At 37.0% G+C, this 25,948-nt stretch overlaps 1 protein-coding gene and 1 long non-coding RNA gene across 6 annotated transcripts in view; both read right to left on the bottom strand.

Annotated features, from left to right (window-relative positions):
- KAT6A (lysine acetyltransferase 6A) overlaps nucleotides 1-25,948 on the bottom strand; it is a 116,259-nt gene that overhangs the window by 86,712 nt on the left and 3,599 nt on the right. The gene's annotated exons all lie outside the window — the stretch shown is intronic.
- LOC131506684 (uncharacterized) lies at nucleotides 10,190-25,942 on the bottom strand. The gene is made up of 2 exons (XR_009259091.1): nucleotides 11,562-25,942; nucleotides 10,190-11,315 (listed from the first exon to the last, which is right to left on the bottom strand). It is a non-coding gene; the product is annotated as an uncharacterized LOC131506684 (long non-coding RNA).

Here is a 25,948-nt window from a genome sequence, read left to right as displayed (position 1 = left end):
TTGGACCACAGGATGGGTCAGGTTTGCTGAGCCCTGCTCTAAATCAATTGTTTAAAGGATATTTTGAATTGGGAAACAGAACAGTGACAGATGAAGGAAGAAACATTTGGGTAGATTCCCTTATAGCAAAAGAAGTTGGAGATCCATGTCACTAACTAAATTTGTATTTGAGTACAGCCTATGTTTCTCTTCTCTCCCGTTCACTTTCCAACATCACTTTTCTTCATGGCTATCTTCCTCAATATAAGGTTAAGTATCCATTTGATCTGAAAAGAAACAAAATCATCTTGAAGAGTTCTTAGTGATGCTAAATTCCTCCTTTGTTTCCAAATTTATTACCCAGTAACCTATTTCTTATTAAGAAGCAATAAACACATGTGATGATAAGCATGCTATAAATACACTGGTTATGAGTAAATCTAGGGATTATCAGTTCCCCTAGATTGATTCATTTCATAAATACTTACTGAACACTACGTGTCAGACACTAAGGTAAAAACGCCACGCAAATATTTACTTTGGAGATACCCAACCCCCAGGTCTTTGCATACATGTTATTTTATCCATGAGGTCTCTCTGAGCACACTCTATTTTTTCCACTGCACATATATCATAAAATAATGTATCTTCTATTTTTTTATGTTTGCTAATTTTTTTCACTGTTTTCATAAACACACAAAGGAATGCTGACTACATACAATGTGGGATTTTAGGTTTTGCTCACAGATATATTCCAAGAGTTGAGGACAGCACCTCATATATAGCAGGTACTCAACAGATACAGACTATCTGGGGGAAGAGTGTTCCAAGTAGAAGGAACAGCAAATGCAAAATGCTGTGAGGCAGGGATGTACCTATAAATCATTGTAGCTGGTAGATAGTAGGGGAGAGACAGAATAATAGGAAGTAAAACCAGGAAGTATATATACTTGGAAAGGTAAGGGTTTGGGAGGATTTCATACTATCTAGAGCAGAAGTCAAAAAACTACAACCTCTAGGACAAATCTGACCTACCACCTGTGTTTATAAGTAAAGTTTTACTGAAACACAGCCATCCATGTCCACTTGTTTTCATATTCCTATGTCTGCTTTCACACAACAGTGAAGTTGCATTGTTGCAACAAAGAAACTTTATATTCCCAACCCCTGATCTAGAGCTTTGTAGGCCATTATAAATAGTCTTTTACTTTTCACACTTACTTTGAACAAGACATCAAACTTTAAATAGTTTTGAGCAAAGCAATGACAAGATCTGGCTTACCTATTATGAAGATCATTCCTCTGGCTATACAGGTGTAGGGGGACACAGACAAAAAGCAAGCAGATAATTAGAAGGCAATAGCAATAGTTCAGCCAAGAAGTCCAAACCAGATAGCAGCAGCAGCAGAGGAAATGAGAAGTGGATGGATTCTGCATTTCCTCTAAAGCAGGATTTGACAAACTTTTTCTGCAGAGGGTCAGGCAGTAAATATTTTAGGCTTTACAGGCCATAAAGCTTCTGTTGCAACTACTCAACTCTGCTGTAAAGTATGAAAGAAGCCATGAACAAGTGTGGCTGTACTCCAATAAAACTTCACATGGACATTGAAATTTAAATTACATATAATTTTCACATATGAAATATTCTTCTTTTGATTTTTTTCAATCATTTAAAAAGGTGAAAAACATTCTTAGCTCACAGTCTGTACCAAAAAAGGTGAGGGGCCAGATTTGGCTGGTGGCCATAAATTGCCAACCCCTGCTCTAAGGGCAGAGCCCTAAGTATTTGCTAATGGACTGCATGTAAGGTGTGCAAAGAGGAGATGTCAGATATGCTAATACAGTCTCTTTGCTATCGTTAGTTTTCCTACCTAACTGTCCCATATACAATACTGGACTTTAACTGGGTAATCAGCTAATACAAACTATTAACAATCACGTATACCCAGGCTATAGAGATCAAATCCCATAGAAAAATCAATTGAAGGCAATACATCAGTAAAAGAACCACATTTAGGGGCTATGCTCCTTCTTAAAATACAGAGAGAAGTCTCAAGCTACCAGTTTTTTTTTAAGAAATACAAAGTTAGGGGCGCCTGGGTGGCTCAGTCAGTTGAGCGTCCGACTTCGGCTCAGGTCATGATCTCGCAGTTCGTGAGTTCGAGCCCCATGTCGGGCTCTGTGCTGACAGCTCAGAGCCTGGAGCCTGTTTCAGATTCTGTGTCTCCCTCTCTCTCTCTCTCTCTCTGACCCTCCCCCGTTCATGCTCTGTCTCTCTCTGTCTCAAAAATAAATAAACGTTAAAAAAAAAAAATTAAAAAAAAAAGAAATACAAAGTTACATCAACAAATATACGTCGAATCCACAGCATGATCAGTTTTTAATTTTTGTTTTTATTTAGGGTGGGGCAGAAATCACAGCAATAAGACAAAGACAAAAGGGAGGACAAGAGAAGTAAAGAAAGAAAGAAGAAAAGGATAAAGTGGGACAGGGAAGACAACAGATTTATCTAGCTATCTATACAGATTTTTTTAAAAAAGCAACCTAGGGGCGCCTGAGTGGCCCAGTCACTTAAGCATACGGCTTTGACTGTGGCTCAGGTCATGAGCTCATGGCCCATGGGTCTGAGCCCTACATCAGGCTCTGTGCTGACAGCTCAGAGCCTGGAGCCTGCTTCGAATTCTGTGTCTCCCCCCACCCCACCTCAAAAATAAACATTAAAAAAAATTTTAAGCGATCTAAAGATATTTTAGGATGAGCAATTTCATACATAAGATACAAACATACTTTGGTGCATTCAGTGATTCACTTGTATTTACCAGTTCAGGATTAGGTCAGACTGTAAGATCAGGTCTCTTTAATTAGCTGAGGAATCACTGTTCATAATTCTTCCACTACTCCTCATCCTTAAGTCTCAAGATTCTATTTCAAATGGTTTAACTACTATATGAGTGAAGACATTAAGGCAATGAGAACATACTAGACTAAGCTAGAAAATGTCAAGTCAAAGTTAGAGGTGCTCCACCAATGTCATCCACAAAGACATATCAAAACCTACTGAGTCATCACCGACATATCAAAATCCATAACAATCTGTCCAACGAGGTCAGGACCATGGCCTGTGTCTCTGCTGTACCAATGAGAATCTTGACTCTCAAGCTGGCAGCCTACACTATGGTAAGCAGGAATGTAATACACAGCCCCTAGGTGCTGGGGGAAAGCAGAGCTGGGAAGCAAAAGAGGACAGATGAATCAGAAGGCAAATATATAAACAACTTTCCAGATACCACAATAGCATTTAATGGCCAATTACAGGTGATTAACAATGTCAGCCACATAGGAGGCACTTTGTAAGTGAATATAAAGTCATTCTGCCTTAAATTCAGACACAGATTACTGTCATTCGTAAAACGGTATTTGCCTGTCAGCAATAAGAAGACAAACACTTTACCTTCAAGGTGCTTACAAATTAGTAGATCTAGAAAGCCTCCAATGCCAATTCACAACTTCCTACACAGTTTTATAGACATATTTCAATTCCTAGAATATCTATTATCCTATCCTCTCAGCAGAGAAACAGGTAATTTATTACCTGAACAAAACAATGCTCAAGGGTAATTTACTTCATTTGAAAGTTTTTCTTAAAAAAAAAAAAGGCATTTTAATTTAATCATAATTTTGTTTTAACCATCTTGTCCCTTCCAATGCAATGAACAATTGATGTGAACATCACTGTATTTATTCCTACTCCAACCATCCAAACAGCCCAACAAGTCTGATGTTCAAATAGGAATTAAAAGACAATAAAGAAGTTTGCTCATGGATATACACAGACCCTAAGGACAGGCTTTTCCAACTGAAACATACTGGCTCCTTTCCGTAACTCCCGCAGATTATTTTACTGCAAATGCAGAAAAGCACAAAGATTCTAACTGCCATTGGTGACCAAATAGCTAAGTTCCGAAATATTAGAACCCCAGAAAAAGCAAAACAGCAGTGTTTCCTAAACAGGTCTTAAGGGTGGTAAGAGGTGGGACAAAGGGGTGAGGGTCTTCCCTTATACAAATAAATTCGGTTAGCAAAACTAAAGAGGTATAGAGCTGGGGACTCCACAATTCTTTTAATATGTTTACGTGAACTATGAATATGCACTGTTTCCTTAATTTACTGTGACAGGGATTCCCTCTGTTCTTCAAATGTATATTCAGGAACTGATGTACCAAAGAAGCAATTCAGGAAACAACTCTCTCCTACTTATTGTCTTAAAATCAATATTAAAAGTGAGCAGTAAAAATTAACATCAAGGATCATTAGTCAAAGATTAAACTTTTTCCTTTTAACAAATATACATAACGTGGTATAGTTTAACAATCCTTTTTAGGTATGCATATCATTGAATTTAAAAAACATCAGCATGAATACACAAAACACTTTTAACATCCCTGTAAACACAACAGATTAACAGATTAATGGCTACAAATACAATTTTAAAGAATAACATCCATAAAATAAGACTCAAAGAGAACTGCAATATGAAAATGACTTATCTACGATTTCAAAAAAGAGGAATGATGGTGAAATAGCAGGTCTATGAGTAGACAGCTCTACTATAAAAGTGAGAGTGGGGAGACAAAAAATTTTCTCCAAGAGTAGCATTAAAAGGTCAAAACTTTACTATTAACTGGAAAAAAGAAAACATTTACAAGCCTTCACATTTTTTGTGTGAACATTTTTTTAAGTTTTTATTTAAATTCCAGTTAGTTAACATACAGTGTAATACTAGTTTCAAGTGTACAATATAGTAATTCAGCACTTCCATATATAAGCCTTCACATTTTTAAATTTTTTTTTTAATTTTTTTTTTTTTTTTAACGTTTATTTATCTTTGAGACAGAGAGAGACAGAGCATGAACAGGGGAGGGGCAGAGAGAGAGGGAAACACAGAATCTGAAACAGGCTCCAGGCTCTGAGCTGTCAGCACAGAGCCCGACGCGGGGCTCGAACTCACGGACTGTGAGATCATGACCTGAGCCGAAGTCTGATGCTTAACCGACCAAGCCACCCAGGCGCCCCGCCTTCACATTTTTAAAGACAAGCAATACAATAATGAGCAAACACAGTTGTTTAAAACATATTTTGTATGTAACTAAACCATCCAAATGACTACGGACCTGTGGGATGTGCAAAAAATATTACCATTGCCTATACTCCCATTTTCCCCAGCTTTTACCCCCAACTCTTTTATTACTTAAAATTTTAAAGTAAACTTACCGAGGGGCACCTGGGTGGCTCAGTCAGTTAAGTGTCCAACTCTTGGTTTTGGCTCAGGTTTTGAGCCCTGCACCAGGCTCTGTGCTAACAGTGTGGAGCCTGCTTGGAGTTCTGTCCCCCTCTTTCTCTGCCCCTCCCCTGCTCATGCCTTCTCTCAAAATAAACTTAAAAAAATTAGTTTTAAAAAATAATAAACTTACTGAAAGTGCTGACGTATTTTTATCATATATCTTGTGCATACAAAAAAGAAAAATGTAAATATAAATAAAATTAAGTACCCACAAACCTTTTTTGAATTCAGAATTAATCTCTTCTAATCACTTTCTATTCAAAGTTGTCAGTGCTCATTTTTTGTTGTTGTTCTTACTTATTTTTACAGTGTCATTCTTTGAACCACCCAGGGTATCAGTGATGTGGTAATTTTTAAAGACTATTTCCCTCTGGTCTCCAGAATTTTCTTCCAAGCTACTGACCCTATTCTGCAAGTTAGATGCTGACACTTTCTTGATCTACCAGAAGGTAGATCTACAGAAGGTTTTCTGACAAACCAGGATTCATATTCCTTGTTCATATGATCCTAAAATGGTTTGCAGATCCCCAGATTTTTAGGTCTCTTTTCAACCGTTTATTTTTTTTAATATTTATTTATTTATTTATTTTTGAGAGAGACACACAGCGCAAGTGGGGGAGAGGTAGAGAGAGAGGGAGACACAGAATCTGAAGAAGGCTCCAGGCCCTGAGCGGTCAGCACAGAGCCTGACGCGGGGCTCAAACCCACGAACCGCGAGATCATGACCTCAGCTGAGACCCTTAACTGACTGAACCACCCAGGCGCCCCTTTCTTCAACAGTTTAAAACACTGCTTCATTAAAAAGACAACATCAGGGGCGTCTGGGTGGCTCAGTCAGCTGAGCGTCCGACTTTGGCTCAGGCCATGATCTCATGGCTCGGGAGTTCAAGCCCCGCATCAGGCTCTGTGCTGACAGTTCAGAGCCTGAAATCTGCTTGACATTCTGTGTTTCCCTCTCTCTCTGCTCCTCCCCCACTCACTGTTTCTCTTTCTCTCAAAAATAAATAAAAGCATTTTTTTTTTAATTTTTTTTTTCAACGTTTTTTATTTATTTTTGGGACAGAGAGAGACAGAGCATGAACGGGGAAGGGGCAGAGAGAGAGGGAGACACAGAATCGGAAACAGGCTCCAGGCTCTGAGCCATCAGCCCAGAGCCTGACGCGGGGCTCGAACTCACGGACCGCGAGATCGTGACCTGGCTGAAGTCGGACGCTTAACTGACTGCGCCACCCAGGCGCCCCAATAAAAGCATTTTTAAAAAAAAGATAACACAATGGGGCACCTGGGTGGCTCCGTCAGTTAAGCATCCGACTTCATCTCAGGTGATGATCTTATGGTTCACAAGTTCAAGCCCTGTGCCAGGCTCTATGGTGATAGCTCAGAGCCTAGAGCCTGCTTCAGATTCTGTGTCTCCCTCTCTCTCTGCCCCTCTCCGCTCGTGCTCTGTGTCTCTTTCCCTCTCTCAAAAATAAGTAAAAACATTAAAAAAAGATAACATCAGCACTGTTTGGATACTTGACTGAGACTTATTAGTAACATGTGTGCACACACTTGTGTGTATGTGTGTCTAATAAAAAAGATAGTCTGCTGTGAAAATAAGTTGTCAGCCTTTCTTTTGCCTCATCCCAGAACAAATTATCTATTTATCTCCATTATCTGGCACAAAGTAAACACTCCACAAATTCAAAAGTTTATTGAATGAACCCCCCAATATTCTTCAGTCAGCTTGAGAGACTGAAGTTCAGGCATTTCATTCATTTGTTCAATGAATATTTCAAACTATGAGCCAGGCCCCTTGACAGACACTGAGAAAGAAATATAAAGCAGCCCTTGCCTTTAATGCCACTAGGAGAGGCAGATAAATAGACTATCATAATACAGAGGGAAAAAAATGTCATAGCATCAGCATGCCTAACATGCCACGAGAATGTTTGTTATGTTCATAAAGAAAGTCATCTCACCAAGCCAGTAATGGTAGTGGAGGCTTAAAAGAGGAGCATCAGTTATTTTTCTGTTTGTTTGTAGGAGCATCTAAAAGAATGACACTCCAAGCAGAGATACATTTATATAAAAACTGAAAGGCACAAGAGTGTAGTGCCTGCAAGGAACTGCAATATGTTGGAAGGCAGAGGGTTAAGCAGAGTGTAGCAACAGATGACAATGCATGGCTGAGGAACCTGAACTTCACCCAAAAGGCAACAGAACTCCACTAGACTTGAGGATTCTAAACAAAGGGAGGACATGATATTTTAGAGAGAGTAATAAGACAAAAGTATAGAGAAGTCTAGACTGCAGTTAGCTAGATAATCTAAGCTCCATGAGGACAGAGATTTTTATCCATTTGGTTCACTGCTAAATCCCCAGCACTTACAATGGTACTTACCACATGTCAGGTATCCTTAAATATTTATTGGATGAATGAAGGGAAACCAGCCTAAAAACAACTAAACGCAGTAGTCGAAAAAAAGAACTGAACTAATAAGTAAGGAAATGGGAGACAGACTTAGGTGGCACAACTAAAGCTGCTAGACAGCCATTGCTCTCTATATATATGTAAAGACTACTTTTTTATGTAATCTCTACACTGAACGTGGGGCTCAAATCCACAACCTCAAGATCAAGAATCACATGCTCTACCAATTGAGCCAGCCAGGCACCCCTACTTTTTATATGCATATATAAATATGTATTTTTTGTAGCTATACATAGCCTGTCAGTAGCGAATGTCACCTTTCCCTTCTACTAATACAGCTCAAAGAGACTAACAATGTTGTAAATTTAAATTCTAGGCTCTGTAAAAAATCCAACTTTACTACAGAGCTACAAAAATGTCATAGAAAACTGTTCCTAGTGGCAATTTTAAGGAAATCAAAATTAATTTACAGTCAGGACTATAGTTACTCTCTATCTCTGTGGAGGTCAGAAACCTGAGTCTACATTTACCAAGTGTACACAATAAACTGCTCTGCAAGCAGGTCAGAAGGGAAGGAAAGTGACATCTACTGTGGGCTTACTATGTACCAGTGCTGTACTAGGTGCTATCAAATACAGAGTTTCTTATCATCTCCAAAACTGTGTGCAGGATCATGATCTCATGAAGAAACAGAGGGGCAAAGAGGTTAAATAATCTGCCGAAGACAATACAACTAAGTGGTGAAACCAGAAAGCAAACTACAGAGCTCAAATTCTGTTTATTACCCTAAATGATGGTAATTGATTTCAATATCCAAGGAGGTCTTTCCTCTTCTGGTCCTATATTATATATATTTTTCAATACTGACCAGAAAAGGCAATTTACAAAATACTTCACTGCATAACTATGTGAGATTCCCTAACTCTTCTACCTGTCATGGCTCCTTTCCCCACACAATAAAAGGAGAAAAGTCATTTGTGCTGCTCTTTAGGAGTGCGAACTAAAATTCTAGAGCAGTAGTTTTTTTAAAGGTCAAGTGGGACTCAGTTGTCCACGCTTTTTAATTTTTTTTAATGTATATTTATTTTTGAGACAGAGAGAGACAGACTATGAGGTCTGAGGGAGGTGCAGAGAGAGGGAGACACAGAATCCAAAGCAGGCTCCTCTGAGCTGTCAGCACAGAGCCTGATGCGAGGCTCGAACTCACAAACTGTGAGATCATGACCTGAGCTGAAGTTGGATGCTTAACTGCCTGATCCACCAAGGCGCCCCTAGAGCAGTTTTTTACCCTTCTTTTCCCAGCGATACACAAGACAAATGACAATCACATGTACAATATATTCCCCCGGTATACACACATGACAAATGACAATCACATGTACAATATATTCCCCAGTATATACACATGACAAATGACAATCTCATGTACAATATATTCCCCCGGTATATATACATGACAAATGACAATCTCGTGTACAACATATTCCCCCAGTATATACACATGAGACAAATGACAATCACAGGTAAAATATATTCCCCCAGTATATGGCATTACTGTTTTATTGGGCTTTTGCTTTGTGTGCTTTGCAGATACTGCATTTTTTACAAATTGAAAGTCAGTAGCAACCCTGCATCAAGCAAGTCTATTGGTGCCATCTTTCCAATAGAATCTGCTCACTTCATTTCTCTGTGTCACATTTTGGTAACTCACAATATTTCAAACTTATTCTTTCATTATTATATTTGTTATAATGATCTGTGATCAATGATTACAACTCACTGACAGCTCAGATGACAGCATTTTTTTTTTACCAATAAACTACTTTTTAGTTAAGTACACTGTTTTTTTTAGACATAATACAATCGCACACTTAATAGACTACAGTATAGCATAAACATAACTTTTATATGCGCTGGGAAACCAAAAAATTCACTTGACCCATTTCATTGCAATTACGGCAATGGTCTGTCTGGTCTGCAACTGAACCCGCAATATCTCCAACATACGACTGTATAAACAATTCATATTCCCAGACAGTATATTTGAATGCAAATAAATCAGTGATGTTATTATAGAGATAACCACCTTAATTTTTTAAATAAATCACTTCTCACTTTAAATTATTTTCAACATGTTTCACAACTGAATGTAAAACACTGCTGTTCTAGAGCAGGGGTGGGCAAACCGTGGGCCTACAACCAAATTCAGGCCACCACCTGTTAGGTAAGTAAAGTCTATTCTCTATTGAAACACACTCTCATTCATTTACATATTGTCTACAGTTGCTCTGCACAGAGTTAAGAAGTGAGATGAGAGACTCTACGACCCACAGAGCCTAAAATATTTATCCTCTGACACTTTACAGAAAAAGTCTGCCAACATCTATCTCAGGCTGACAATCATTCAAAGCTCCACTGTATTGGGAACTTACATGTCAATACATCAGACAAATCAGTTTCCTTCTCTTCCTGTTTTTTTTTTTTTTTTTTAAAAAGCAGTTTTTGTACTTAGATTCTCAGAGCTCCCTGGACTTAGGCATCACCACTTCATGTAATTTATTGTTATTTCCTTGGTAAGGGCAGAGTATCTATGTAGTATCCCTGTTACATAATAATCCCAGTACCTAGCATAGCAGCTGGAACACAGAGATTCTGTGGATATCTGCTGAATGCATGTCTGAAAATAAGCATATGACTTAACACAATTAGTCAAGAGTACAGGAGAGATTCGATCCTACAGAAACTTGTTACTCAAAGTGTATCCTGCTCAGCAATGGAATACTTGGGACCTTGTTAGAAATGCAAAATCTCAGGCCTCACCGAAGACCTAAAATCGAATTTTAACAAGATTCCCAGATGAAAATTTGAGAAACCATACTATACGATGTGGTGCTTAATTATATTAAACTCATTAGTTTGATTCTTAATATGAGCTAGGTCACTTTGCATGGGGAAAAACAGCAGCTCCAGGACTTCATCCTTACCCTAATCCTGAGCTTCAAGACATAAAATAAAGACTTATTTTGATGACTTTGACAAAGGGGGTTGTTATTTTGTTCTTTTATGGGGGTAGGGGGAGAAACACTGTTACTAAAAAAAATAGGTCCAAATGGGGGGACTATTCAAATATTCTGCCTATTCCAAAGGAGTATGACCAGAGAATGTCCATCCTAATTTAAATGGATTATAAAGTATATGAACAATTTTAACCTATCAAGATGTCTGTTTCTATGTCCTCTTAAAATTGAGAGGTGTTCATAAAGACTTCAAATAGTTTTCAAAATACAATGGCAATATTTTGCGGGTTAATAAACTGATTTGTTTTGTTGTTTCACTGAAGAAAAGAAAGGGAAGTCAGCACTACTTCCTGATATTTGTTTCTGAAAACAAACGCTAAAAAACCATAGCAGCTATGACCTGCCTAGACTAAAAATAATCTTCAAAAAGGCTGTTGCTCGATGAGTTTGGTAATTTAGATACTATTACTATCCCTTTTGCAGAAAAGAAACTGACACTTGAGGATAAACTTAAAGATTAAACAATAAGTTAAGTGATGAGGCTGAGATGTATGGCCCTTAAATACTCTTTTTTTTTTTTTTTTTTTTTTTTTCAACGTTTTTTTTTTATTTATTTTTGGGACAGAGAGAGACAGAGCATGAATGGGGGAGGGGCAGAGAGAGAGGGAGACACAGAATCGGAAACAGGCTCCAGGCTCCGAGCCATCAGCCCAGAGCCTGACGCGGGGCTCGAACTCACGGACCGCGAGATCGTGACCTGGCTGAAATCGGACGCTTAACCGACTGCGCCACCCAGGCGCCCCTTAAATACTCTTATATAAGCCCCAAAATAATCAGAATTAGAGTTGTAATAATTTGCGAAGTACTTTAAACTACTGGACCAATTTACCAGAATCTTAGTTTATCTCAACTCTGAATTCATAGTGTTTTTTTTCTTTTGACCATTCCACTAGCCTCTACATTCTAAGCACGTATATTTTGCTATATAATCTTGGGCAAATCACTTGACCTCTATGAGCCTTTAGTTCATCTAAAAATAGACAATCTTCCTTAAATATCTAGTACATAATATTTATTCAAAATTATGTAAATTTTCAAATGCAAGTACTATATAACATGCACTTTAAAAAGACTGACAAACATGAACATAATCAATCAAACAAGGTTTCCCCACCATCAGTAGAAAAGCAACAAAGCTAAGATGGTGGGGCAAGGGAGCGGGTGGATGTGTGGAGGGTGATTCTACAGGACAGAAATCTAACAGTACAGGCCACTACAAGAGAGAAGTTGTTACAGGCTTACAAAAGACCATGCAAAACGACCTACATATTTCTCAAAGCAACACCATATAGCAGTTATAAAAAAAAAACAACTAAACAAATTTCTGATTACCTCTAAGTATGTATGTTTGTATGTTTTTAAGTAATCAGGCTTAAGACACACTAGTAGTAGAAATACAGATCAGAGGCTGTCTCTGGGCACTAGGTTGGAAGAACAAACTCCAATAAGAGTCAAAGAATGCAGTCAAAAATGGATTGGGGCGCCTGGGTGGCTGAGGCAGTTGACTTCGGCTCACGTCATGATCTCATGGTTTGTGAGTTTGAGCCCCACATCCAGCTCACTGCTGTCAGCACAGAGCCTGCTTTGGATCCTGTCTCCCTCACCCTCCCCTGCTCCCGTGCGCGCGCTCTCTCTCGCTCTCTCTTTCTCAAAAATAAACATTAAAAAATGGATAGGGGCACCTGGGTGGCTCAGTCAGTTAAGCATCTGACTTCAGCTCAGGTCATGATCTTGCAGCTCGTGTGTTCAAGCCTGGAGCTTGCTGCGGATTTTGTGTCTCCCCCTCTCTCTGCCTCTTCCCAGCTCGCTCGCTCTCTCTCTCTCTCTCTCTCTCTCTCTCTCAAAAATAAACAAACATTAAAGAAAATTTTCTTTAAGTAGATAATGATTTTTCACTCATTATAAGACTGCCAAAAATCAAAAAGTTTGATAACACTGTGTTGTGAAGGATGTAGGGAAAAAGTACTCTGATACACTGTTGGGTAATCTCTATGGAGAGAAATTTAGAAATACCAAACTTACAAAGTCATACATATTCTTTGACCCAATTGTTCCATTTCTAGGAACCTACAAGTCTAAAATAATGCACAATGGAGGTTACTGAGTACTGTTTGTAATAAAAAAAAAAATTGGAAAGAAATGTCCATCAGTGAGGAACTAATTACGTAAATTATGGTACATCCATAAAACAGAATACCACCAAATCTTATATAATGACATGGAACACACTTTTAAGATACATTGTTAAGCGGGAAGAAAAACAAAGCAAGATGTAGAAAAGTGTATTAAGGTATGCTCTAAGGTATGCTCTATATGGGAGAAAAAAACATATATATAAGTGACTGCTTATATACACAGAGAATCTCTTTGGAGGGTAGAAACCAAACTCATTGACTACATCCCAGGAAGGGAACTGGCTGCTTGTGGAACTGGAGTTAAAAGAATACTTTTAATGGAACTCTTTTGTACTTTTTTAATTTTACGCACTAATGAATTATTATTACCTATTAGGAAAACACAATTTCTTAAACTTTTTAAAATACTTTATGGGTAATAGAGAACAAATATCTTGAAGGAAGTAGCAAATGATACTTTACAGCTGATGTATCAAACATTTGCAGAAAACATCTGAAACTCTATCTCCCCTTTTAAATCTATAGAGGCTATAAATTTTGAGAGGATAAATGGTTTAGCTTCTAAGTTTACTAAGAGAGTTAATAGTTGTTTTTTTTTAAGTCAACCTGATTTCTATCATTCCTCCTTCCAGTTTAAACCTGACAGTTTCAGTTCAACATTTTCTGAGCATCTTACAAAGTGAATACAAAGATTAATAACATGTATGACCTGATAAATGGTTTGACAGATGTATGTAATAAACGGTAAAAGACACCACTTTTTTTTTTAACGCTTGTCATTTTCATGAACAAGAAGCAGCCTGATGTTGCTGAGAAGTACTGGGATTGAAAGAGACCAGGACTATAGTTCCATTTCTTCCCTTAATGAACCATATAACTCTCCATACACAAAATCTAGCAATCATAACACCTGGATGGCCTACCGTACTACGAAAGTGTTAGAGCAAAAGAAGATATATGTGAAACCAAAATCTTTTATCATCTGTGAAACACTTCAGAAACATAATTATACCACCCATATGAAGTTTTAGGGAGAAATACTTTATTTCACTTTTTCTTTCTCTAGCTTTCTTTGCTGAAGAGTTCTCTGCTTAGCTGAAGTTATTAGAAACAAAACTTTATTTTTATTGTTCTTTCAAAGTTAATAGATGACAAAGCCAACCCACTTGTAAAGCATTCAAAGAAAAAGGTACATTTTTACTCAAAGTTACATATGTAAAATCCCAAACAGAGGAAAGCAGGTATTCAACTGCAACTCAAAGTTGGAGCTTACACAGCACATTAACCAAGGCCTTGATGCTCTTACAATGGAGGGTTAATGAGACCAACAGGAAACCTAGGGTGGCAGCAATAAGGGCAAAAAGGGCCAATACAGAGTGGAGCTACAAAAGTACCAAGCTGTGGCTGTCATGCTGGTAGCCTTTCAGCCTTCTTAATGATATGCTTTGTCAGTGCTCTTAAGTTTCAAGTTGCTTGTTTAAAATCTTGCTCTATTCTTTTTTTTTTGTTTTAATTTTTATTTAGTTTTGAGAGACAGAACGAAAGTGGGGAAGGGGCAGAGGGGGGGAGACAAAGAATCTGAAGCAGGCTCCAGGCTCTGAGCTGTCAGCACAGAGCCCAACGCGGGCTCCAACTCACAAACCGTGAGATCATGACCTGAGCCAAGTCAGACACTTAACTGACTGAGTCACCCAGGCGCCCCAAATCTTGGTCTATTCTTAAGCAATGAGAGCAATGCGTTTACCTCAGCCACCACTGATGTATACTCACGCTGCAGAATAATTCAGATGAAACAAATCTTATCTTCTACCGCTAAAAGGCTAGCAAACACACGCACGCGCGCGCACACACACGTATCCTGCTGGCTTGGAGGTTACCCTATCACACCTTACCATCATCTCAAAGAAAGCAGTATATCAAGAATAAATGCTAACTAATGTTTGCTGGGGAGGGTAGTGACTCCAAAACTAAGATCTAAAAGTTAGATGTGTGATTTGGTTCTTTATTCATATTCAATTAAACATTTATAAAGAGCCTACAATGTTTTGCTTCTAGGCCTTTGTACATGCTGTTCCCTCTGCAGGAACCACTCTTTCCCACCCCACCCATTTGCTTCCCCACCTCACTAACCTCTCACATGTGACTTCCTCTGAGAAGACTTCCCTAGTTTTCTCCACCCCTTCCTGTGTTTCCACAGCACTCGGTTTTACCCCATCAGAGCCCTTATCACTGTGTTAATTACACAGACAGTATGTCCTTTACCCAGGACTTAATCACTGTGCTGACACCTGAAAATGTTCCATACATACTTACAAAGCATACCAGACATTGTGCCAGATAGGGATACAAGGACAAAAAAACAAGATCCTAAATTCCCTGTCTAGTAGGAGACAAGCTAAAGCAACAATACAATACAGAATGGGCTACGATGGAGGCATGTACAGGATCTCAGAGGCATAAAGAGCACTAAGTCATCCTGGAAGCAGGATGAGTAATAATGAAGAAAGAAATGGAAAGAGGATATGCCTAAATTAAGCCTGCAAGATTAAATAAGAGCTAATCAGTGAAGAAAAGAGAAAGGATAATCATTCCAGACAGGAGAAAAACAAGAGCAATAGAAAACAAGGTGGATCTGAGGAACTACAAGTAGTTTGGGATGTACAGTGGTTCTCAAACCTTAGCATGCATCATAATCACCTGGAGGGCTTATTAACATACAAGTTGCTAGACCCCACCCCCCAGTTTGTGATTCAGTATGCCTGGAATATGGCCCAAGAATCTGCATTTCAAACATTTTCAGGTGACACTACTACTTCTAACCCCTGGGACAACACTTTGAAAACCACTAGAATAGTGGAACACAGAGGGCATAAGAAATAGCAGTAGACAAGTTCAGAGCAATGCGATGGGGTGAAGGGGGTTAAAAACTATATACTCTATACCAAAGAATTTGGCACTAAAGAATTTTAACCAGAGAAGTAAGTTTAACTTCAGAAAGATGGTAATAATAGCTAGTATTTATAGAGCACTGGATTTTATGTATTCTGTACTGTCCAGTAACTATTAGACATATGGCTATTTCAGTTAAATTAAATTAAATTAAAGTTCTTTAGTCAAACAACCACATTTCAAGAGCCACATATGGCCAGTGGCTACTGTAGTGAGCACAGACATAGAACATTCATTCCATCATCACACAAAGCACTATTAGACAACACTGATACATATTAACTCATTAAATCTTCAAAACTTCATTTTGAGATAGGTACTGTATTATCTCCATTTTATAGAAAGAAATGTGGCAAAGAAAAATTAAGCAAATTACCCAAGGCCATAAAGCAAGTGCTGCCAATATGGGATGCAAACCCAGATGGTCTGGTTCTTGGGCCTGTGTTCTTAATCACTTCTTAACAAGATCATTCTTGGCAATAATGTGGACTGGAGGGAAAGGATACTGGAGGAAGGAACACCAATGAGGAAACTACTGAGGTAAATCAGGAGAGAAATGACAAGGACCTGCACTGAGAGAGTAGCAGCTGGAATAGCAGTTAATTAAAAGACGTTAAAGAAGCAGAAAAGACTGGGGGCAGACTAGAGCTGAATCCAAAAGAAGTGCAAGTGAAGTGTAGAATACCAAAGTTTCTTTTAGGAATCAGAGTCAATGTCAATGTCTTGTACCACAGTAAGAAATCAAAAGAACAAGTTGAAGGTGATAAATTCCATTCCATCTGGGTCATCACTGAATTTGAAATGGCTGAGAAAAGACACTACACTGTGGGATATACAAGTCTACAGCTCAAAAGAGAGGTTTGGGTTATGAATTTAGTCATTAGTATAGTGAAGGTTAAGTCTAGACAGAACTCAAATGGTTGAAACAACAAGTAGGCACAGATCAGGACCTTAGGGAGTCCAATATATAAGATTCAGGCAAAAGATAAGGAGCCAGTAAACTGAAAATAATCAGAAAGATGCAGAAACAGACACCTAGCAAAAAATTATCCCAGAGGTCAAGGGAGGAGAGAATGGTTAACAACCATAAATGCTGCAGAGAAGTCAGGTAACATAAAGACTGAAAACTGTCCATAAGAGCTGTTTCCAATGGTGCTCTAGGCCAAAGGGCAGATTGCAACAGATATGGAATGAATACAGACTTTTTCTCAAGGAGTTTCAAAATGAAGGGAAGACAATAGAGTGTAGATGTAGAGAAGGATTTGGAGCAGTGTTTTTGTTTGCTTTTACTCTAATTTGATGGGAGAGACTTCCCCATGTTAAGGGGAAGACTGGGAATATTATTGATGGAACAAAGCCCCCGAGACAGGAGAGAACAGATTCCTATACACAGAGAGATGAGCTCTAGACAAGACACTTCTTTTATAACCTCTGAAAAGGTAGCAAAGGGGGTAAAATACGTACAGACATATGTAGGTTTGTGTGGGAGGGGTATAAACTGAATGAGCTCATATGGCCAGAGAGATTCCATTCTGTGAAGGAGAATACAGGAGGGTCAGCTGACAATGAGAAAAGCGAAAGGGCTGGAGGAAATACTGAACTGCTGCAGAGAGAACAGACTAAAGACACAGACATACATCCCAAAACAGAACTGATTAGATGTTACAAATTTGTAAGTGGCATCCCACCACATGGTTCGTGTAATTTTCTTCAAAATGATAAACAGTCACATAAGAAGCAGGGAGAGAAAAATGATTGGCTTAGTGTCAAGTCTGGGGTTTGCCAATTGGAGGAGTAAAGCGAGTAACTGAGGTGATAAACCATAAGGCCAAGCAATTAGAAGAAAAGCATTAGAGTGGTGGGAGGGGGGCACCCATCAAACTCACACATGGAACCTTCTCCAGAATATGCACCAAATGAGACCCTGACGAGAAAAAAAAGAGCAGGTGCGTAGGAGAGAAAAGTGAAACATTAGGGCACTTATGGTCAGGAAGTAGGATAAAACAAAATTTAGGTTTCCATAAGTACACTGTCCTGGTTCAAAGTGTGTTCATGAGAGTGGGGGTGAAGTATGTTGTTTCATGAATTTGTCTGAATTTCGATGATTAGGTAAAAAGCATCTGCTTCTGTCCTAACCCCCTCAGCAAGTTCAAATAGAGGGTTTTCAACCCTGGCTGTACTGAAGATGCACATGGCGACCTCAAAACAAAACAAAATTTAAAAAATCTCATCTCTGGGCCCCACTGCTAAATTTAACTGCCCTGGTGTCTATTTTTTGAGGCTCCTTGGGTCAAAAATGGATTTAGTATCACTGCTTTAGATTTAAGTTACAAATTTAAGTAAGAATTTACTGGCATGAGAAGAAATTAAATAACTAAAGCAGGAAAATGGTAAAAGAGGATCTAAACCCTAAGTCAGATATTTAAAGATATGCTCAACAGAAAAGTTGGGAAACCACCCTAAAGCACAGCATCACACTCAACACACAAAAAAATTTAATAATGTTTCTAAGGGTTCTGTTACAGGTTCTAGAAAACTCAGGAGTTAAATGCTTCACTGTAGCCAATGAAAGAAAAAGAAAAACCTGCAGTCTACTAAGCAGAAAGAATTGAAAACCAACTTAACAGCACCTCTCCAGGTCAACTACAGTTCACAATTCCCTGGAGGAAAAAGCAGCCTATAATATAAGCATGATAACACCACCCCCCACCCCCCACCCCTTGCCACACACACACACGGAATCTCTACCTTCTGCACGAAAGGTAAATGGCAAAGGAATCAGCTGTCTTCTTTCACACATACAAAAACTTTAAGTTTTTTAGCTGACAGATTTTCTTTCCACGTCATTTTCTCCCTAATCAGTTTTACCAATAATCTTAAAACCACCCAGTTATTGTATAAATAACTGTCTCCAATCTCAATCTTTATTTGCCATTACTGTAACGCACTGCAAAATTTTACCACAAAGTAAAATAATGCAGAGATGAACTGTTAGTCAAAACGACCAAAAAAGACAAACATAATCTGTTTGCTGCCTTCTCTTTTAAGGTTTGTTTCCTATTACAAATCATCACCCAGAATTAAGATTCTATGTATACATAACAATGCATGGTAGACTCTACATTTGTTTTCCCCATATTTAATGACTTTAATAAGAATTACTTCATTAATAGAAAAGCTTGTACCTTTCTATCTCAGTCCTAAACATTTTAAGTTCTAACCAATTATCCAAGTCACTCCAAAGATCTATGTTGTCAACTTTCTGAAAATCAGACTTAACTATAAGCAGACCTTTTTTTTTTCTTTCAAAATTCAAGTACTTTCTCTTCCAGCATTATGGTAGCTCAACATGTTCTTCTGATACATACCTAAAAACAGAGGACCACTTTCTAATTCCTCTAATGTGGACCATAAGAAAGCAGTCTTTTACAAAATGATAAAATATTGCTTCAACTTTCAAGAATGTACAGCTATCTTCAAACACTGAAACAAGCTGATTTACATATTTGTGGTTTATAAAAACCACCAAAACTCTCTAGACCAGAGTTTATTCTATGGTTTCCATTAAGAAATACATTATTTTATACTTGTTGCTCTCTAACACTTTAAAGCAGTACTACAGCCTAATGAGAAAAAAAGCAAAGAACTGAGAAGGGTCTGACCACTTTCTCCCAGATTAACCTGCTGCACGGCACTGAACTAGACACTTAAATCTCTTTGACCCTCAATTTCTCTATTCATGAAATAAGATTAGAAATACTGTTATCCAAGACTGTTACTGGCTCAAAATTCTACAAAATGCAAAAGATTCTTTTTTTCAAAGAATTTATCTGTACTTTGTAAGCATAATATAATCCAAGTATAAAATATACCTAACACCATAGCTAGACTTATTTTTCCTTAGGTCTTTTTTTTTTTTTTTTAATTGCCAGCAGTTAAAAACTATTTTGACCCAGTATGGCATTCTGCAAATCGAAATACTACACCACTATAATCCCTATGCTTAATTTCAACCCTTAACCAAATAATACCATATTACAAACAGTTTCTTTGCCTGTTCCCTAATGAAGTTGAGAGTAGTTCTTTGGACTTGAATTTACAGAGTTATGTACAGTGCTGATGAAAGCCATCTGTCGGGAACTATGACTTTCCTGTCAAAGGAAAACACCAGAAGAAGCAGTCTAGATTTTCCTGGGAACCAGCTGCAGCTGAATGAGTCCTAATCCTGCTCCAGCTGGGAAAAGCAGAAGGGTGAAGTCGCTACAGGTCTAATTCATCTGCTGCAGGTCCTTTGTGAACTGACTCCACCCATAAGTAGCCAACTGGTAAACAACTTTACCAGAAGGAGGCTCTTAATAATTCCTATGCGTAACAATCATTTGTTTCTTTAAAAATGTTTAAATCAGAACATGAAAAGTATTCATTATTCTAATTTTAACACTTCCCAGTTCACTTTTTAAAAATCTTCTTAATTCTACTTTAACCAGCCAACATGGCAGCCAGATTCAGTCCTCTTATATAGCTAAGATCCAAGTCAGTATAGAAAATATACTTTCTCCAATACTGTAAATAGAAAGAAAAAAATCCTATTATCTATTTGCTTTCATAATATTAAAGATAAGTGTAATATAAAAAAACACTGGCTCATATGTCAGGATGAACTAAATAAAAAACAGGCAGCAAAGACAAGAAGATAATGTATTTTGCATACATTTTTCATTTGGTGTTTTATGAGAAGCCATAATGAAAACCTGTATTATTAAATGTTATTAAATGGCTATTATATATATTACACCTATAAAATTTAACCATCTCAAATTCTTCTGAGCCTTCAATAAGAAAACATGTCAAAGCACTCAGAACAGTACTCAATGCATTGTTAGCCCTTTAACAAATGTTAGCTATTAATAGGTTTCTATAAGCAACTGCTTACATTCCCTTGGCCTACTGATACAGGGCAAAGAAAGGTCAAAATGGTTAGATCCTCTAGGTCCTATTCCTGAAGCACTTTGTAGTATCTGATGTCTTCATTAATTTCTTCCCTTTATTTCATCAATTTATTAGAAATTAGTCCAAAAAAGAGTAGAGTGCTAGTAACTGTTAAGTGTAAGAAAAATGTTTAGGTTGTGTGCATTGGCTAGGTATAGAAGTTTTGATTAGCAATGGCTAAACCAAAGGTTGCTTTAGTAGCTCAAATTTTCTTTCAGGGTGTGTCATGGACTGAAAATTACCAAAACACACAGAGCTCACAAGCTAACTAGAAGACCAAAAATTACCTGTACAGTTGATTGAATTTAAATAAATACTGCATTATAAATATATCTCTGCCTGAATTATTTTTAAATTTCTGGGTTTTTTTTTTTTTAAATAAGAACAAGTCTGCTGAGACAAAGTCAATTCCTAACCCCATTTATATTTAATCTACCTCGATAAATTGTTAGTAACAAATTTTTATTTTTTATTTCTAGCCAGCTTTTCCTCACAGTCCAATTAGAGTCACCGAAAATTGATGTAGCATCAATCTTACTATAAAGGCCATTTCCAAATAGCTAAATCAAAGCTTTATTATTCTTAACTCAGTGTTTTCAAATATGAAAACATATTTGCATCCCTACATCAAAAATCTAAGTTCCTGTCAAAGTCCCATTTATTCTACAAATTTAAAATGTCAAATTCCACTAAGAAAAATAATTTGGATTCAGTATACTAAGAGTTTACTGTACTGACGTAACTTAGAAGGTTTTAAATGTATCGCTTGATCTTTCTACTCTAAGTTACCTAAATATGGTAATAACTAAACAATAACATTAGTTGACAATACTTTCTCTTCCCTTTCCAATTGTAATGCTTCTGCAAATTATAACTCTGTTCCACAATACTACTCCACAAAATAACATTTCAATGACGTGGTTAATTATCATTAAGAGTACAGTTTTCTGGACTAGTAAGAAGGAACATAAGCTAGATTTTTCTGTGTGTAAAATGAACCCAGAAATTTGATATCAAGGTGAAAATTATTCCTGAAAAGGTTCCTTCCAAGACTCAGTGTCTAAAGATATTTTTTTTTTTTGGTGTTTATTTATTTTTTTAGAGGGGTGGAGGGGCAGAAAAAGAGGTAAAGAGAAAGAATCCTAAGTAGGGGGACTGGGGACTCGATCTCATGAACCAACAGTGAGATCATGCCCTGAACCAAAATCAAGAATCAGATGTTTAACCAACTGAGCCACCCAGGCGCCCCTAAAGATAATTTTTTAATTTTTTTTTAACATTTATTTATTTTTGAGACAGAGAGAGATAGAGCATGAATGGGGGAGGGGCAGAGAGAGAGGGAGACACAGAATCAGAAGCAGGCTCCAGGCTCTGAGCCATCAGCCCAGAGCCTGACGCGGGGCTCGAACTCACGGACCGCGAGATCGTGACCTGAGCTGAAGTCGGACACTCAACCGACTGAGCCACCCAGGCGCCCCAAGATAATTTTTTAAATAGACCATCACAACCTCAAATAATACAGCCCCACCCAAGAAACATCTCATTATTTCTGAGATTCACAATGCTTAATTGATATGACAAAAGAATGTATAAACTAAAAGCTGTATTTCATAAACTAAAAAATAATTCCAAAAATATTTATTTCACATCTCTCTACCTTAATCCTCAACAAGACCTAAATCCTAAATTCATTGTTCACGGTAGGCATCTAAATGTTTGTTATATGAATAAATGAAATAAATGAACAAATTATCTTACAGTAAAATCTTTCAAAAGCAAATAAATTTTCAAGAAGCAAGTTGTTATTTAAGCCAGTGTCACACTATCACTCTCACCTATATGCCACAATTCAAGGGAAAGCAACATTTGGTCCAAAATGAAAGCACTCTACTTACAACCATGCAACAAATCCCAAAGTGCAAATCAGAAAATTTCAGTGATAAATAAAATGAAAATTAATAAGCACAGAAATTATCTTTAAGAGAAATAAAATGTCATGTAAACAAAATTATTTTTTTATAGATCTCAGGCACACAAAACTAGATTTTTCATAATCTTTGGTTTCTGATACATTCTTATCACTGATTCAAAGTCAGTTTTAGAATTCATTCTATGATAGAAAGAGAAAAAAGGGACACAAACCAAGAAGGGGTAGGGGGTAGAAGGACATATGGCCTTTCATAATTAGAGAATGTGCTATGGAATTAACACCAAAAATATTCACAACTGTGTACCTGAGTGCAGTGTCAGGCACTGTATGTAACAACTCCCAAGAGGCAGGAGGTAGCTAAAGCTGTTACAAAGACTGGAGCCAGACTGCCCAAGTTCAAATCCCAGCTTTGCCACTTAATATCTCTGCGACTTAGAGAAATTAGTAAACCTCTTTTATGCCTCAGTTTCTTCACTTGTAACATAACAGTACCTACTTCATGGATATGTATGAGAATTAAATGAGTTAATAGATGTACAGCTTTAAAGTAATGTGTGGCACATAGTAAACACATCAAGTTAAATACACTTACCATAAACTACCACAACCCTAAAGCTAGCTCAGAAATTTCCCTTACAACATAGATTAAACTTTTAGATCATAGTATCCCATGGATTTTCCTATTTATCAGTGTGAAAACACACTTAAGTTCAAGTGTGTTCACAAAAACTCTTAAAAAAAAAAAAAAAGAACTACTTCTACACAGCTGATCCCACAAAAAGCAGCAAACACTACTCAGTTGCTGAAAATCTAACATACAATTCTACGGTTCCTTCCAAAGGCTGGTATCTCCAAGCAATAAAAGTTAAAAATTGATACAGAAAAGAATAAAGAGGAACTTGAGATAATGCCAATTCAGTTCCAGAGTGCCTGGCCCACAATAGGTACTCACTCAATAACCATTTGCTGAATTAATTAAGGCCTAAATGTGAAAGTACTTCTGGCCTATCTTTTCCTTTCTCCATCACTGTCAAATACACTCTGTATAATTTTTTTGAGAATATCTAGGTTCATAACAGCAAACCAATCAATTTTTAAAAGAGAAAGGAAAGTACATAAAATACAATAAAAAGAACAAACATATAATCTGTTCAGAGGAGTAATTCCTCACCATATTATGATTTTGAATGTGAGCTTTTCTTATCTTTGGGGGAAGTCACTCAGGAAATTCACTACTTAAAAATAAAACTATTTAAAAATATATAGCAGATCTCATCAACTCTAACTCCATAGATATCATAAAATTAGTTTTTAATTCAGACCCATACACATATATAGAAGTCTATTCAACAAAACTCAAAATACATTCTTAAATGTATACTCCAAATTTAGTTACTTCAGTTAACAACACTATATATTACAGTTATGTAACCTAAAAGATATTTCTAACTAAAGTCAACCAACAAATCTCTACTGGATTAAGCTTTTGGTTTTTTTTGTTTTTTTTTTAATATAGAGGTCTCAGCCCAACTGCAAAATAAGATGGTTCTCAAGGTCCCCTTTCAAAAGTAAAATCCCAGGGTGACAAAACTTAGATTTGTCCCATAGTGCACTATACTGGCTACCTTTTAAAAATACATACACAATTGATACTTTATATATGGCTAATATTTTCAAAAATTAAAATATCTAATTCAAGCAAGGGAAATTATAGTAAAAGCAAGCACCCAGGTGTTCTGGCAAAAAATTTATAATACCTAATTCACTGATATAACACTGAATTCATTCTAAACTATAAATTGTTTCCTGTTTCCATGAAGTTAACCTGTAAATCATTTGGTAACAATTTTTGGAATCAATCATTACATTTCACTTAACTTCAGCCATATGTGATCAGAAACAGCTCTTACAGTAAGAGTTCTTACAGCACTGGACTACAGAGTAAAGCATTTCAGTTATTTGTCCACCTTGAAATTTTAATACCACACTTTTAAATAAAATGCTCAAATGACACACAACCATTCTAACAGAATAATTTCAAGAGTAATAATGGTTAAGATAATGTTTCTATTTCAAAGTTCACAGGGAAAATTGAACCTTAAAATAGATCTCTAAAACTTCATCAAAGAAAAATACTGTTATTTTTCAGTTGCTATTTAAACAAAAATCTATAGCTGGGTTACTAACTGCAATAAATGTAGACTGAACCTCAAGTATTTTTAAACACATTCAGTGTTAACTTTACAATCTTCTCATCCTAGCTTCCATGATCTTAGGCAAAATAAACATTATTTTACTATTGTATACTAAAATGTGCATTAAGTACTACCACTCTCCCCACAACTACAATTCAGAACACTTGAAATAAATTCACAGCTAAGACACTAGGTCAATGTAAAAAACTGCTACTGACAAAATTCTCTTCATCTCCTAATATCTATTGAAAGGCCAAAATTTGCTGTTTCTTAGCATACTTTTTTAACTGCACAAAATAACAGCATAAAACACAGCACATTACCACTGTGTACCAAAACTCCCAACTCCACAGAACTTTAGGAATATAGAATACTTTTTCCTGACCCATGTAGTTACACCGCTCATAAATAACACTTAGGACTTCATCATATGCAAAGAATACATGACAAAAAGTTAGAATACGACAAAAATAAGAATTGATAAATTTGCTTAGCTACAACTACGGATGGGTCAGGAGACTCAGTCTCACTCCTTCCTAATGGTAATGTGCAATAAAAAAGAAAAAAAGGAAAAAGGTTCTTAGAGTCACCTGCTTGTTTCAAATCCAAGCCTCGAACATTTAGGAGTGCTCATCAACTTCCAGCAGTAAGATATTCTAAGAACTTATAACAGCCTTAAAGTTGAATGCTACTTTTAAACTCTAAATCTGTTCTTTTAGGTACATCAATACACTCTGTCAGGTGTCAAATATTTCAAAGTATCAGGGCAACTGGTATCTACTGAATTCCAACAACTTACCAATAAAAAACCAAAGATGATCATTCCCTAAGTCCCCAAACGCAAAACTTGAACATAACTTCTACATACTTCCTAGAAACATGACTTTGTAGCATGCTATATCTTCAGCTCTATGAACACTGATGCGTATACCACTCTTAC

Source organism: Neofelis nebulosa, chromosome 3, assembly GCF_028018385.1.
Source record: "Neofelis nebulosa isolate mNeoNeb1 chromosome 3, mNeoNeb1.pri, whole genome shotgun sequence".
Classification (NCBI taxonomy): Eukaryota; Metazoa; Chordata; class Mammalia; order Carnivora; family Felidae; genus Neofelis; species Neofelis nebulosa.
The sequence above is the reverse complement of the archived record's forward strand: the minus strand, read 5'-3'. Positions and strand labels throughout refer to the sequence as shown.